The following is a 15943-nucleotide window of genomic DNA, read 5'->3' as shown; positions in this document are numbered from 1 at the left end:
GATAATTGTTGATTTTCTTCCTACTAGTGTTATTAGTTAATAAAATCATGATATTGACAACTTAAATTGTTCATATTGAATGGTTTATATTTTTCTTCAGTTACATCAGTTTACTTTATGTATTTTGAAGCTTTGTTAGGTACATATTTTGTAGTTGCTGTATTTTCTTAATGGATCAATACTATCACCATTATGAAAACACTTCACAAGATAAGGAAACTAAGACTTACCAAAACTAAGTAATTTTCCAAAGCTGCAATTCTAATTCACAAGCTGTTTGCAAAGTTTACATTCTTTCCACATTTCCACTGACCTCCAAGAAGAAATTCTACATTTACTTTTGCACATTTCATTATGCAAACTGCTAAGTGCATACACCAAATCTAATGGTAAAAAATCATTCTATGTGAGTTTTGACTGGGAGAATTACTGATGTATTTATATTTTTTTTCTAAAGACTTCGGAGCATAATAAGAAAATATTGTTTATTTTAGAAACAAAACACTAAATCACAGCATTAAAATTTGTTCTACACCAGTCTCACTGTTTCAATATAATTCACTTAACAGCCTCAACAAGTCTTAAATGACAAAAGGAAACTGATTTTACTTGAGAAATGATACATGGAATAAGTTAGTAAAGAATGGGACAGAAGAAGAGAAAAAACTAAAAAAATTTTAAAAAAAGAAGAGAAAAACTGATTTGGAATGTGTGTGTGTGTGTGTGTGTGTGTGTGTATTCCACATATAGGAGTATATATGGAATATATATAAGAATACATATTGGAATATACACCCAATGGTGATTTTGAACTCACAACCCAGATATCAAGATTTACATACATGGAGGCATCCCTGGAATAAATGCATTTAATCTTCATTAAAAATATACAATACAGATTTATTTCCTGAAAACTTCTACATAAATCTCTACAGTAACAAAATACAACTAATGTGATTAATGGCCTGGTTATCTCTATACTTAAACTATGCTTCCCCCTCCCCTTTTTTTGCACTTATAATTCAAGAGACTTGTTACTCCATTTTATGAGTGTATTTAAAAACCGCTTCAGTTAGCACTTTACCTCATTGGATTGTTTGGGGTTGATTAATTAAAATGTCTTTGAGAGATGGAGTCTGTAAATGGTAATGACCACATAAAGTTCACTAGACCAGTCCTATTGTGGATAATACAGTCCAAGTAATTTCTGTAGACAAGTGTCTTGCTCACATGCATGGAACTCTCACTACCTACTTAAGCAGCTTTTCTACAATTTACTTTTATGGTTTTCAGTTTCAATTGGATTTTATAGACTTAATGGCTTGGGAAATGATTATGGGTAGCAATAATTCAGAATTGACCTTTCAGAGTTACCTGCTTTTTGATTGGTTTAGCTAGAAATGCCTCTAATTGAATTTGTCAACAACAAAAATATGTGCACTAACAGCTGCTGACTTACATTTTATAATTATTATTATGTTAGATAAATATTTAAGTAGTTAAGAAAACCATGACAGTAACACAAAGTCAGTGTGTCTCTGTGAAAATATTTCACACTCAGATTAATTGTGCTTCTTTGTGAAGGAAAACCTTTGGGAACTAGTTAAAATAAAATTGCAATGAACTGATAATTGAATGCTTGCATAGGACATATTAGAAATATATAAAGGTAATTAGATTGTATACAATTATATATTTAGAAGTAGAAGTCAATCCTAGCCACAACTTTAAAATGAGGATCATTGTGAGATTTAATTTCTGTACATGCAAAGCAGTTCATACACTCCCAGTTACTTTACATATAGTAAATTTTTTAAAACACAAAATTCACTGAATTATGCACTACTATTACATAGATTAGTCTATTTTGTCTATGTGAAAGTGATGCAGAGAAAGGTTAATTTTTTGCTCAAACTCACAGTGCCAGGAAGTAATAAAGGATAGAGAAAACGGTTGTGTGTTTTTTTTTCCTCAACTTGATTCTAGGGGCAGATATCTTAATCTTACATCACACTAGAACACAACAGACACTCCATAATTGTAAGCTTTTTGCCTGTCTTCTATTTTCTCCCAATATTATGTAACGAATGTTTTCTGAAGAGGAAGCTTTCTAGAAGGAAAAGGAAGGCTTCATAGAGGAAGCGGTAAAAAACTTGATCTACAGGAAAGAAAATTAGGATAGGCAGATGAGAAAATGAAGAGCATTCTTAGCAAGATAGAGTGTATGGTGATGCAAAGTTTGGAGGGAGAACTAAGTTTATCATGTATATGAAAGATTGAGGACCCTGAAATTAGGAAGGTTAATTAGGAAGGTAAATTAGGGAGATTTAGGAGATAAAAAGATAAGAGATAAGGCAAGCTCAATGGATAAAATGCCTTAAAAAGCTAGGAAGAGTATATTAGCTTCGACTTGAGAGCAGATAGATGTCTGAAAACAGTGACATGTAGTCACTATTAATGGAATAAATTAATAAGAGGTAAACATCATATTAGTGTCAATAGAGGTATCAACCTTTTTTACATTTTTATTTTCTTCATTTGTAAAATAATGAAATAACATGTATTATCTCAAAGAACTATTGCAAGCATTGATGAATATATAAAAAACACATAATCAAATGTTTGAGGCACTAAGTGATATACTTGCAGCGTCTGCTAAAATTATTATTTTAATAGAAGTTACAGAAGAAAAAGGAGGAAAAAGAGGAGGAGAAGGGAGATAAATAAGGGGGAAGCACAACAGAGGCCAGCAGCATGTACCATCATCATGATAGAATCTTATAAATGTATATTCTCTGATGGGACTTAGGAACTGAGCAAGTTTTAGGATACAACATATCACAAAGTTCTTTTGAAATATTTCATCTTTGGGTTACCCCTAGGTAAAACTTAGTTTCCTCTTATGCTGTTCTCAAGATTCTATGCAAAATGTGTCTCCTATATATCATTCTAATTACCTGTTCACTGGTACTAGCCCTGATACATGGCAAACACTTGAATCTGCCTCTCCTGAGCCACCAGGCTACAGTCACTGCCATCCACCTGTGTGTGTCCTTTTCCTCAGAAATTTTGTTACAGACTATCAATCTGAAGTAAGACATGTAGTTGATAAGGCTTAATATAGTCTGCCAAATAGTGATGCAAATTTGGTTTGTAGGTAAACATAATAAGTATTTTCTTCTTTTTAATGAGTATTAGAAACAAATGCTAGGGGTGCCTGGGTGGTTCAGTTACATAAGCATTAAGCCCTTGATTTCAGCTCAGGTCATGATCTCAAGGTCATGGGATCATGCCCTGCTGCAGGCTCCAGGCTCAGCAGGGAGTCTGCTCAGGATTCCCTCTCCCTCCCCCTTGGCCCACACACACTCATGCTGTCTAAAAAAGAAAATAAATAAATCTCTTTTTAAAATGCTTATTTTTTTCATTAGTTATGTTAAAATTTCTTTTAAAACACATTTCTTTATAGTCATCCACTTAGATTAATGGGTTATGACCATTTGAATAAATAGAAATATATTGTCTAAAGAGATATAGATAAATAATATAGATATAGAGACCTAGATACATGGATACATGGATAGGTTCTTCTTTAGTATAATGCCAAGTAATAAATGCAGAGGAAATTATGAAGTTTTAAAATCATCGGTGGAGGCTACAAGCAGTGGCTGGAAATTTGAGAAAGCACATATTTTATTTTATTTTTTTTAATTCACCTCGCAATTTTATTTTATTTGTTTAGTATGCTTTACACCCAACACAGAGCTTGAACTCACCATCCTGAGACCAAGTATCACATGTTTTACTGACTGAGCCGGCCACGTACCCCAAGAAAGAACAGAAAATTTACAGTTTCGAAGAATCTCTCCATAAGGTACCTATTAATTTTGAAAGGAAAATTGCAATTGAAAAGTGGAGAACCCTGTAGACTGTTTCTAGGTTTGTTGGTTTCTTTCTTTCTCTCTCTCTCTTTTTTTTTTTCTTTCTAAGATTTGATTCCATTTATTTGAAAGAGAGATTGCACAACAAGGGTAGCAGCAAGCCAAGGAAGAGGGAGAAGCAGTCTCACTGAACCAGGAGCCAGACAGGGGCTGATCCCAGTATCCTGGGTTCATGACCTGAGCTAAAGGAAGACGCTTAACAACTGAGCCACCCAGGTGATCCAGTTTATTGATTTATTTCTTGTGCAAATATCATTGCTAGGGACATAATAAAAATGCCTCCTCCAGGGGGTACGCATATGGTTCAGTCAGTTCAGTAACTGACTCTATATTTCCATCACGTCATGATCTCAGGGTCCTGAGATGGAGCCCCATGTTAGGCTCTGTGTTTAATGCAGAGTTTGGTTGTTCCTCTCCCTCTGCTCCCCACCCCCACCTCCCAAATAAATAAATTAATTAAACCTTAAAAAAAAAGGAAGAAGAAAAAAAGGAAAAAAAATGCCTCCTCCTGGGGTGCCTGGGTGGCTCAGTGGGTTAAGCCTCTGCCTTCAGCTCAGGTCATGATCCCAGGGTCCTGGGATCGAGCCCCACATCAGGTTCTCTGCTCAGCAGGGAGCCTGCTTCTCCCTCTCCCTCTGCCTGCCTCTCTGCCTGCTTGTGATCTCTTTTTCTGTCAAATAAATAAAATCATTTTAAAAAAAAATGCCTCCTCCTGCACATTTATAAATATTTCTTCCAGGAATGGAAATTATGTGTCATGGGTTATACACATTGTTAGCCCAGTGAGAAAATACCACATTGTTTCCTAAACTGATTGTTCCAATCCTATATTCCCACAAAATTCCCATTGTTACATAAGTTCATTAACAATTAGCGATGATGACAGATTTTCAGTTTTGTCAATCTGGTGGGCACAGAAATATTTCTCATTATGTTTTGACCTCTATCTATCATATTGCTAGCATCTTTTCAAATAGGTATGAGACATGCATCCATTTTTGAAATTCCTGCTTGTGACTTTGGGGTTTTTTTGTTTTTTGTTGTTTGTTTTTGTTTTTTTGCTGTTGGCTTGTTCTTTTGTCTATTAATTCTCAGAAGTCTTTTTATTATACTGAATTCAGCTTCAGATGTTGAAGATTGAAATTATAATCATCTTGTCATTCGGAAAAGTTATTGATTTATTGTTAATAAGAAAAAAATATTTTCTACATTATAAAAGGAACCATTTTATAATCAAATATTAAAAAGAATGATTCCACTTTATTTGGGGAATTTTTCTCTGCTTAAACCAACAGTCTTAAAAACAAAAAAAAAAAAACAAAAAAAAAAAACAACAGTCTTGGTCCAACACAACAGCATCCCCTTAGTTTAGAAACACATCTGTATTGTTTGATTTCACATTTATTATGCCATAAAAATATTTTCAGAAATAGATGCTCATCACTTAATATCAATACAACCAGAAAATTCTATCTTTCATTACCCTTATCCACTTACAAATTCCTTCTTTTATCTGAAGATAAATCATTATCTTAATCATCCTATCACAAGTATTATCCTTTCTATGAAGTTTTACTAGACTTATTCACATCAGTATGGTTCTTCTAAACTCTGTAAACCCACAGCAATTTGTTTCTTGTATCAAGTTTGCTGTTTTCTTATTGAACAGCAACTACCCTAGCATACACACATACTCTGATAGATCCATCTCTACCCATTATGAAAATGTGAGATACTTAATCTTGTAATGCTGTAATGCTGCTTTCCAAGTGTGTTCATTGGCATTTGAGGGTGTTGGCCATAGGGTTTCTAAAGAAAGTATGAGAGGATACTTGAATGACTCAGTTAGTTAAGCATCTGACTGTTGATTTTGGCTCAGGTCATGATCTCAGGGTCCTCGTGTTGAGCCCCATGTTGGGCTCCTTGCTCAGCAGGGAGTCTGTTTGTCCCTCTCCCTCTGCACCTCCCATTGCTTGTGTTCTCTCTCTCAAATAAATAAAATCTTTAAGAAAAGGGGGAAAAAAAAGTGTGAGGCACTAGAAAATCAAACATTCACAGACTACTCACATCTTATGACCTTGAGGAAAATGAACTAGATAGAAGATGAAAGAAGCCCATGGACTGAGGAAGGCTGAGCTACAAGAAGGAATTTTCTTGGGTCCTCTATAACATGTGCGTCACAGAATTAACCAAACCTGGACATCTGTAGCTTCTTTCTTATTGGTGTGTCTGATGAAAAGCCACTCTTGTTTAAGGTAATTGTGGTCTCGTATCTCTTACTTGTTTCTGATGTGCTGCTCTCATATACACTATTCTAATTTATTGGCATCAGCAAATGACAACGAATAAATGTTGGTTGAATAAGAACAATAGAGAATCACTTTGCCTCTCAAACCTGAATGCTACTAATTTCTGCTAATATGACAAAAATATTGGTACCTGCTTTGAAAAATAACTGGAAGAGAAATAAGGCCATTATATTGCATACACTAAAACCATCCTACATAAGTTTTACACACTGGGTATTTAATTTTAAACTATAGCTAGAATTGTTAAACTAATTTATTACAGTTTATGTAGATTAGGCAACAGTTAAGATTTATATTGTCTAAGTCTTATTTTAGCCTAGAGAATGAATAAAATACAATAAACTGGACCCAAAAGCTGAATCCCATTTTAGAAATTATTTTTCCATTAATTGTTTTCTAGTTCTCAATAATTCACTATTATAGAGCAGAAAACCCACTGAATTACATGGTTGTAATGAGTTGCTTCTTTAGCATGTTTTCTGCCTCAGTATTTAATGTCTCAAAAAAAAAAAAGCAATTGATATTGACTTTATATCAAGCTGCCTTTGAATGCAATTGTGTTTTGCCTCAGAAAATAATATTGTATGGAAAGTATATACTCTGTCTCCAAATTTTAAAAGTTAAAATAAAATGAAAATGATATATTTTACGTATGTATTTATACAAGAAAGTCCTACAAACTTTTTTTATAGATTATGTATTTTATAAAGATTAATCAACAGTAAACCCTAGTTAGATTTCCATAATCACTAAATGTATATAAATATATCATGTTATGGCTCATTTTATTTTATTTTTTTAAGATTTTGTTATTTATTTCAGACAGAGAAAGAGAGCATGAGCCAGGGTGAGAGGCAGAGAGAAGCAGGCTCCCAGCTGAGCAGAGACCCCAATGGGGGACCCGGTCCCAGGACCATGAGATCATGACCTGAGCTGAAGGCAGATGCTTAACAGACTGAGCCACCCAGGCACCCCAATATCACTCATTTAAAATCTATACCAGATAACATACATAGTTCTAACGTTTGCTTCAGAGATCAAAAACCATAATATTTCAAAAGTTCTTCATCACTTCAGGAATTTTAAATATCATTATAGAAGTCAATAATTATCCATTGGCCTTATTAAAAAGATATTCCCTAAAATCCCACCTTGTGATTTCTATGTAGAACCTAAGCCATATCTTAGCTACATTCCACTCCTCCTACAAAGTTATGTAAAGGAGATATTAAGATTCCACTGGGAAATGAGCCTGGGCCACTCCACCATGCCACCGATGCACGTGCCTGTGAAATGGGGTATTACATATTTTAAAGTAAAGACTTATTTTCCCAGTTCTTATCATTTCTACCATGCACTTGAAAAAATGAAAGCCCTGCCTTTTTTCTCTAAATAAATCTAATGTCTATGTTTTTGCCTTCAGATATTTCACAAACCTCCATACTTACTCTTCTTTCCAGTGTTCCTGCACATAGTTCATTGTTAGACCACACGCTGCACACACTTTTTTTCTGATAAAGTATGAGAGTTGCTATGGAATTATATAAAATCTATATTCTTCATCTTATAAAGTTCTAAGTTTGCTTTTCTATTAGCTACTACCACTCATATACTATATTGCATTGCAAGTTGGGGCCTAAGTAAAAATGCTTAAGTACGTACATCCTAAGAGCAAAACAAAAGAAAGACAGGCATGAGGGAAAAAAAGAAAATCCAGTTAAGAAAGGTAAGACATTTGGGTGCCTGGTAGGTCAGTTGGTTGAGTGTCTCCCTTCAGCTCAGGTCTGGATCTTGGGGTCCTGGGATCAAGCACCGAGTCAGGCTCCCTGCTCCACAGGGAACCTGCTTGTCACTCTCTCTCTCTCTATCTCAAATAAATAAAATCTTTAAAAAAGGGAAGACATTCTGTACATCCATGGTAGATAGGCCCATGCTCATTCTTCAGCAAAATATTGCTTTAGTTTTATCTTCAAAATAATATTTTAAAACAGTGTCTGGGAATTGTTTCAAATACACATTTTTTAAACAAAATGAGAACTTTAATTTGTATACTTTAATTATTTTGATTTAACTGAAAAGCATATTATTTATTTTTGTCATGTGTACTTCCTATGTTTTTATATTAACACCTGATGTATATTCAATCATTTCAGAATGTATTTTCAAATGTTTTATGAAAGTAACATTTGCATTATCACTATCATGAAATGTTTTTAATGAAAGATAATAAATATCATAATAATACATAATTAAATTGTGATAAGCATTTGTTATGATTAATTCAAGCATTCTTCAAGTCCCACACTGGGCATGTCTATCTATAGAGAGATAGATAGATAAATAGATAGATAGGTAATAGCTTTTAGGAGCACTCTTCTGGGTCAGTCAGTGGAGCATGTGACTCTTGACATCAGGGTAGTGATTTCAAGTCCCATGTTGGTTATAGAAATTACTAAAAAAAAAAAAAATCATGTCTTTAAAAAAACAAAATATTAATATTTGTATTTCCATAGTTCTCTTAAAATTAATTCCAGATTAAGTATACACAAGAATTTATAAATAGAATTGTATATAGTCTAGCTGCTTCTGAAGGCAGGTTTTCCCCAAAAGGAAGGCAGGTTTTCCCCAGAAAAGGAGTTCTATTTGTCATTTATTACATTTTATTGCTCCATGTGACAGCCTGGTGCCTTGAGAAAACACCATCCTTTAGAAATAAATCTTGTATGACTACAAATTCACAATCCTTTTGTAGTAATTACACAATTAACTGTCATAATGTCATACTTTAAAATACGGTAAATGCTGTATTCAGCACTATAACGAGATGTCCCAATTCACTATTTCCAAATGTTTCATCTTTTATCCACTCACTCATTTCTACTTTTCTCCAACTCCCTATAGAAATTCTGACATTTTATGATTATTAAACAATTTCACCTGAGAATTATAAATACCAAAATATGTATATTTGAACATAATGATAAAACAAACCGTTTGATAGTCAGATTTGAACAGGCTTACTAGATTTTCTCCAGTCTTGGGAGAATTCATTCTTCTTTCAGAATTACTTTGTGCATCTAAGAAGGAACTAGAATGGATGTTTGGCTGCACACACTTCAAATACATGCAAATTTTAGACAAATTTTAGATAACTTAACATTTAGTTAACTTTTAAATTGCACACTCACATTGAGTAAATAAGAAACTGAATGATATTTGGAGAGGATTTCCTTGGGGAAAATTGTGTTATGAGCTCCCCCCAATGACTTTTCAGGAATTTGGGGTATTAACCTACTAATATCACAACAACAGAGAATGACTCTACGGTAATGGTTAAGGGATTAAAGACCTGCCAGGGAACTGAATACCTGTGTTACAGTTTGGGGGATATTTTAACATACCCACTTGAGAAACATAAAGGATGAGATATAGATCCTAACAGAAAAGAGACCAGGAAGGCACGAACAGTCCTCAAGGAAGAAAAACTAGAGATAACACCTAATGCCTAAGTGCTGAGGAAGGTTTAAACAATGAATGTCAGAAAATTTTGCTACTTGTCTAACAGATACTGCTCTATAATATCTGGAGAGATTGGTGTTGTTTTTGAACAAACCACAGATGCACTGACAAGAAAAAATTCACTTTAAATACTTGCCAGTTCAGCCCAGCATCATTTAACCAAGAACTTTACCAATCCCCCTACCTCTCCTCTCTCATCCTGACCCAAAACTAAGCATTTTGAAACTGTGTTTGGCAAGCTGGAATGGGAGGAATCAGTCTCACAAGGTTTGAACACAGAAAGGGAAAGAAGTTGATCTCATCTTTCCTAAACCGCTGGCAGACAAATAGCTCAAATTGCCAAAGAAGAAAGATCTTCATATTAATCCTGGACATGAAACATGAACTGACACTGTTTTTTAAAGTTCTGAGGTGATGGTGGACATTTTTACATCATAAACTTAACAGAAAAGTCAAAGACCTGTCTGAGTTTCTCAAGGGGCATGGAAATAACTATCCTGGCAGTGATTAAAATAGATGAGTAGACAAAAATAAAGTTGTTCTGTTTATTTTATCTCCCAAAATGTGCTGAAGCTTTGGAACAGTATTCACAAGTATAAGGCTGTTTTCACAAGGGGGCACTGTTTCTTTAATATAGCAGCACTGTTAATTGCAAACACACAGGTCTTAGCTCCTCACACTTTCAATTTACTTCTACCATGTGTAATATTATCTGTCATGGCATTGATACAACTACTGTGGCGGGTCTGCCTGGATTCCAGGTATATTACACATTTACAAGAACTGTTTCCTTAGAAAAAGGAAGTTGTGGTCTCATAAGCAAGGAAGACACTTGGCTTAATGATGTAAAACTTTTTAAAAGACAAGAGAAGGGTAATTGCAACACACCACAAAACCTACAGTGCTTCTCAGGTGACAGAGAAATTGCTCCAATCGATTTTAACATCCCATTAAGGCCAGCCAGAAAACCAGGGATGTATTGTCTGCAACAATGAAGCATTTCCCTGGAGACTCAGCTTGGTAGAATAAATAAAAAGGGGTAATTCCTTCTATTAATTCATTTCACTCTGGTCATTAATAGTAATATAGAGTTTGATTCCTGAAAACTGACCCAGGGCAGGGGTGGGGGAAGGAGGGAGGGAGGAGGGTCTACCATCACTAAATAGAAGTTGGACCATGAAATGTATTATCAATTATATTATATCATACAGTAATCTCCTTATTCATGGGGGATATATTTCAAGACCTTCAGTGGATACCTTGAAACCATAGATGGTACTAAATCCTATATATACTATGTTTTTTTCTTCTACACATCTACAGTAGTCATAGTCACAGTAGTCATTAATAACTAATAATAAAATAGAACAATTATAACAAAAATGTATAATAAAGTTAAGTGAATATGATTTCTTTCTCTTATTGTAGTGTACTCAAACTTCTTGTGATGTGAGATGACAAAATGCTTAAAAGATGAGATAAAGTGAAATGAATTATGCATGCACTGTGACATAGTGTTAAATGACTACTGACCTTCTGACAATACTTCAGAAGAAACGTCATCTACGTTTGGATGAGAGTTGACTGCCAATAACTGAAAATGTGAGTAATGGAAAATGTGAAAAGTAAAACCACAGATAAAGAGGAGCTACTATATATACTAAAGGCAACCAAAGACTCCTCTTCCAATAATAAAACAAAAAATATAGAGCAAATGGATAAAGACTTTCATTGTGATGTTCAAAACAGTTGAGATAAATACATAAGCATTAAATTTTGGTTGGGGGAGGTAGAAAGAGTTATATAGGATATGACCATCTTGAACTTGTCAGGACAACAGTGGAGAAATGTACATATGCATCTTTCAAACAATATTTTTGGTCATGCTAAGTCTGTGTCTAAAAGTACTAAAACAGGAAGACCCTAGATTCCTCTCATCCTATGAACACAACTAAGTAACTATCAAATCACCCTAAATACCCCAGAAATTAGACTAAAGACTTACAAAACAAACTCCACAACGAAGGAAGAGAAGAGGTCACAAAAGAAGGTAGGAAGTGTGGAGACATGGTTTAGGGGAGAAATGGATCTCAGGTACCGTGGGGCCGAGAAGGGTGACAGAGAGGAGCACACAGGGGAATTGTCAAGGAGAATGATTTCCCAAAGCCACTGGTTTGGGAAAGGAGAGAGGTTGAATCGTGTGAGTTCTTGCAACCAGCAAGGCTAAAAGTCTAGGGTTTTCAAGGTCAGCAGGCTTGGCTTGGATACAGCCCAGAGGGCACTGCATTGTTCCTGGAGAGAAGGCAGACAGACCACGAGGGGGCAGATGTCATGGAAAGAGTCATTTGAGAGCATCTGGGGCACACAGAGCAGAGAGTACTCACTTGTCTCAGACAGCATCTCTGAGAGGCAATGTTCACAGAGATGTCTCTCCAGGAAGTGTTGCTAGCCAGTGCTGTTCCTTTCCCTGCCTTTCAATATAAAGACAGAGTCACTAGCAGGAGGGAGTGTCACATGGTCATGGGCTAACTTGCTTACAACAAGACCCTCCCCTCCCAAACTCTGGTGAGACTGCCCTTCTCAGTCATGTTTGCCTCAATCCCAGCATGGTAGACCTCTTGCCCAGAAGACTAGTATAAACCCAAACCATACCATGTCTCCTGACCAGAGTTCTTCAGGGCCTCAGGTCTGGTGGAGGTGGTGTCAGGTCTCATTTCACGAGCAGTTAAAACCTTCCACATTCAGGCCAGAGATTGAACACTACTACCCATAGCAGACAAGGAGAACCTTTGCAGATGACTGGATTGAAAGATAAAGAAGCTAAAACACAAAAGAAGAGCACACACAGCACACACCAGAGATAGCCCCTGAAGTATCAGGCCCTGGGCACTATATGACCTCTTCCTCATAAAGCCATTACTTTCAGGAGAAGGAGACATAACTTGTTTTTCAAACACACAGAAGAAGGCAGAGACTTGGACAAAATGCCAAGCAGAAGAATTTATCCCAGATGAAAGAACAAGATATGGTCATGACCAGAGATCTAAGTGAAACAGATATAAGTAACATTCCTGGGCTTGAAAAAGAATAGAAGACATCAGGGAGACCCTTACTAACAGGGATCAAGAGTTCAAAAAAATATCAATCAGAGATGAAGAATGCAATAAACAAGATTGGACACAGGCTTCATATAATGAAAAGCAGGCTGCAAGAAGCAGAGGAATGAATTAGTGACATAGAAGACAAAATAATGAAAATTAGTGAAACTGAATAAAAGAAAGAAAGAATTGTGTAACAGAATAGACTCAGGGAGCTCAATGACTCCATCAAGCCTAATAACATCTATATTATAAGAGTCCCAGAAAAGAAGCGAGAAAAGGGGGCAGAAAATTTATTTCAAGAAATAATAGAAGAAAACTTTCATAATCTGGGGAAGGAAATGCATATGCAAATCCAGGAGCTATAGAAAACTTCCATCAAAATCAACAAAAGCAAGCCAACACCAGGACATATTATAATTAAATTGGCATATACAGTGATAAAGAAAAAGTCTTAATTAAAAGTAGTGAGCCCTAAAGAGTCAGTAAATGCCAAGGGAAAACTCATAAGGCTAGCAGGGGATTTTGCAATAGATACTCTGCAAGTCAGAAGAAAGTGGCATGATATATTCAAAGTGCTGAATGGAAAAAATCTGTAGCCAAGAATATTATCCGGCAAGGCAGTCATACAGAATAGAAGGAGAGATAGAGTTTCCCAGCCAAATGAAAACTAAAGGAATTCATGACCACTAAACCAGCTCTACAAGAAATATTAAAGGGGACTCTCTGAGTGCAAACGCAAGACTGAATGCAAAGGAGTGACAAAGACAAGAAAGCATCAGAGAAAATCTCCAGGAAAAAAATGACAAAACATGTAAAAAAATGAAAATAAACATGTCTATCAATAATTACTTTGAATGTATATTGATTAAACACTCCAATCAAAAGATGTAGGGTGGGGGTGCCTAGGTAGCTCAGATGGTTAAACGTCTTCCCTTTGGCTCAAGTCATGATCCTAGGGTCCTGGGATCTAGATTTGAGTCAGGGTCCCTGCTCAGCAGAGAGTCTGTCTCTCCCTCTCCCTCTGCCTTTCTCCCCTGCTCATGCTCTCTCTTTCTGTCTCACATGAATAAATAAAACATCATTTAAAAAAAGACATATGGTGTCAGAATGGATAAACAAAACAAAATAAATAAAAACAAGATCCATCTATGTGCTGTCTAGAAGAGACGATTGTTCACCTAAAGACACCAGCAGATTGATAGTGAGGGGGGCAGAGAAACATTTATTACCCAAACTGATGTCAAAAGAAAGTCAGAGGAACAATACTTTATATTGGACAAGCTAGATTTTGGGGGGGGGGGTCTTTTATTGTTTTTATCCTACTTTGGTATCAGGGTAGTATTGGTCTCATGGAATGATATTTAGTATGTTCCAATTCACTATTTGTAATATTTTGATAAAGATTGCCATTACGTTTTGTTTCTGTTTTTGTTTCTGTTTTTTTCCTTAATGTTTGGTACAATTCACTAATGAAACCATGTGGTCTTGGGCTTTTCTGCACTGGGATATTTTTATTCCTAACTCAACTTTCAGTCTTGATATTGGTGTAAGATTTCCTACTTTTTGAATTCAAGATTCATGATTCAATTATGATAACTTGTGCATTTTTAGTTATTATCTGGTTTTTTTTCCTAAGTTATCTGAGTTTTTAGTATATAACAAATGTATTTCTGTGGTTATCTGTTGAATTGTTTTTGCCCCCATTTCTCATTTTGGTTTCTGAGTCTTCTCTCTCTCTCTCTCTCTTTCTTCGTTACTGCACTTAAAGCATTGTCAACTTTATTTATTTTTCTTTAAATGGCCTTAATAACAATTCTTTGTTATTGTTATTCTGGTCCCTGTTTTATTTATTTCTGACTTTTCTTTGTTATTTCCTTCCTTTACTAAATTTTAGCTGAGTTTCTTCTTTTTCTAGTTCCTTGTGGTATAATATTGTTTAAACTTCTTTTCCTTAATACAAGAATTTCTAGCATAAATTTCATTCCAAAATCTGCTTTTGCTGCATCCCATAGTTTTTGGAATACTTGGTCTTCTTTTACTTTTGTTTTGAGACATATTCTGATTTCCTGTTTGAGTCCTTATTTTTCCCATTGCTTATACATTACTGTAAATACTTAATATTTACATTGTGGATTTCCAATCTTTGTTTTATTGTTGATCTTTAGTTTTATACTACTGTGGTTGGGAAAAAATACTTAGTATGATTCCATTTTTCTTAAATTTGTAATATTTGGGCGCCTGGGTGGCTCAGTGGGTTAAGCCGCTGCCTTCGGCTCAGGTCGTGATCTCAGGGTCCTGGGATCGAGTCCCGCATCGGGCTCTCTGCTCAGCAGGGAGCCTGCTTCCTCCTCCTCTCTCTCTCTCTGCCTGCCTCTCTGCCTACTTGTGATCTCTCTCTGTCAAATAAATAAATAAAATCTTTTAAAAAAAATTGTAATATTTGTTATTTTTCTTTGTATGTGATTTAACCAGGGTATTCTTCTGTGTGTACATGAAGAAAATGTGTATTCTATTTCTATCGGACAGAATGTTTTACATACATCTTTTAGAACCATGTCTATTGAAGTATGCTTTCAGTAAAGAAAAAAAAAAAAACAGTAACATTAACTGAGGGTATTCATTTAAAATAAAGCATATCAGAGAGGAGGTGAGCAGGGATGTGTGAAATAAATGAAGGAGATTAAAAGTATACTTACAATGAGCTCTAGGTAATGGCATATAAAATTGTTGAATCACTATATTGTGCACCTGAAACTAATATAACACTATTACCTATACTGGAAATAAAATTAAAAAAAAACTTAGTTTAAAACGAAAACAAAACAAAACAAAACAAAAACAAGGAAAGCTGTGAGATGCCTGGGTGACTCAGTTGGTTAAATGTCCGCTTTAGGCTCAGGTCATGATCACAGGGTTCTGGGATTGAGCTCATGTTGGGCTCCCGGCTCAGCAGGGAGCTGGCTTCTCCCTCTGCCTGCTGCTCTCTCTGCTTGTGCCGTGTGTGTGTGTGTGTGTGTTTGTGTGTGTGTGTGTGTGTGTGAAATAAATAAATAAACAAACAAACATAAATAAATAA

General features: G+C 35.4%; 1 protein-coding gene across 36 annotated transcripts in view; it reads right to left on the bottom strand.

Annotated features, from left to right (window-relative positions):
- The window catches only part of PTPRD (protein tyrosine phosphatase receptor type D), a 2250073-nt gene that overhangs the window by 1633929 nt on the left and 600201 nt on the right, over positions 1-15943 (bottom strand). Inside the window, exon 1 of one of the 36 annotated variants that reach the window (XM_044265657.1) lies at positions 11300-11319. The exons of the other annotated variants lie outside the window; for them this stretch is intronic. The gene's annotated coding sequence lies outside the window, so the exon portion shown is untranslated. Of the gene's footprint in view, positions 1-11299; positions 11320-15943 lie in introns of those variants that run through there. 36 annotated transcript variants of the gene reach the window in all.

Source organism: Neovison vison, chromosome 9 (genome assembly GCF_020171115.1).
Source record: "Neovison vison isolate M4711 chromosome 9, ASM_NN_V1, whole genome shotgun sequence".
Lineage (NCBI taxonomy): Eukaryota > Metazoa > Chordata > Mammalia > Carnivora > Mustelidae > Neogale > Neogale vison.
This window is presented reverse-complemented; position numbering and strand designations above follow the sequence as displayed.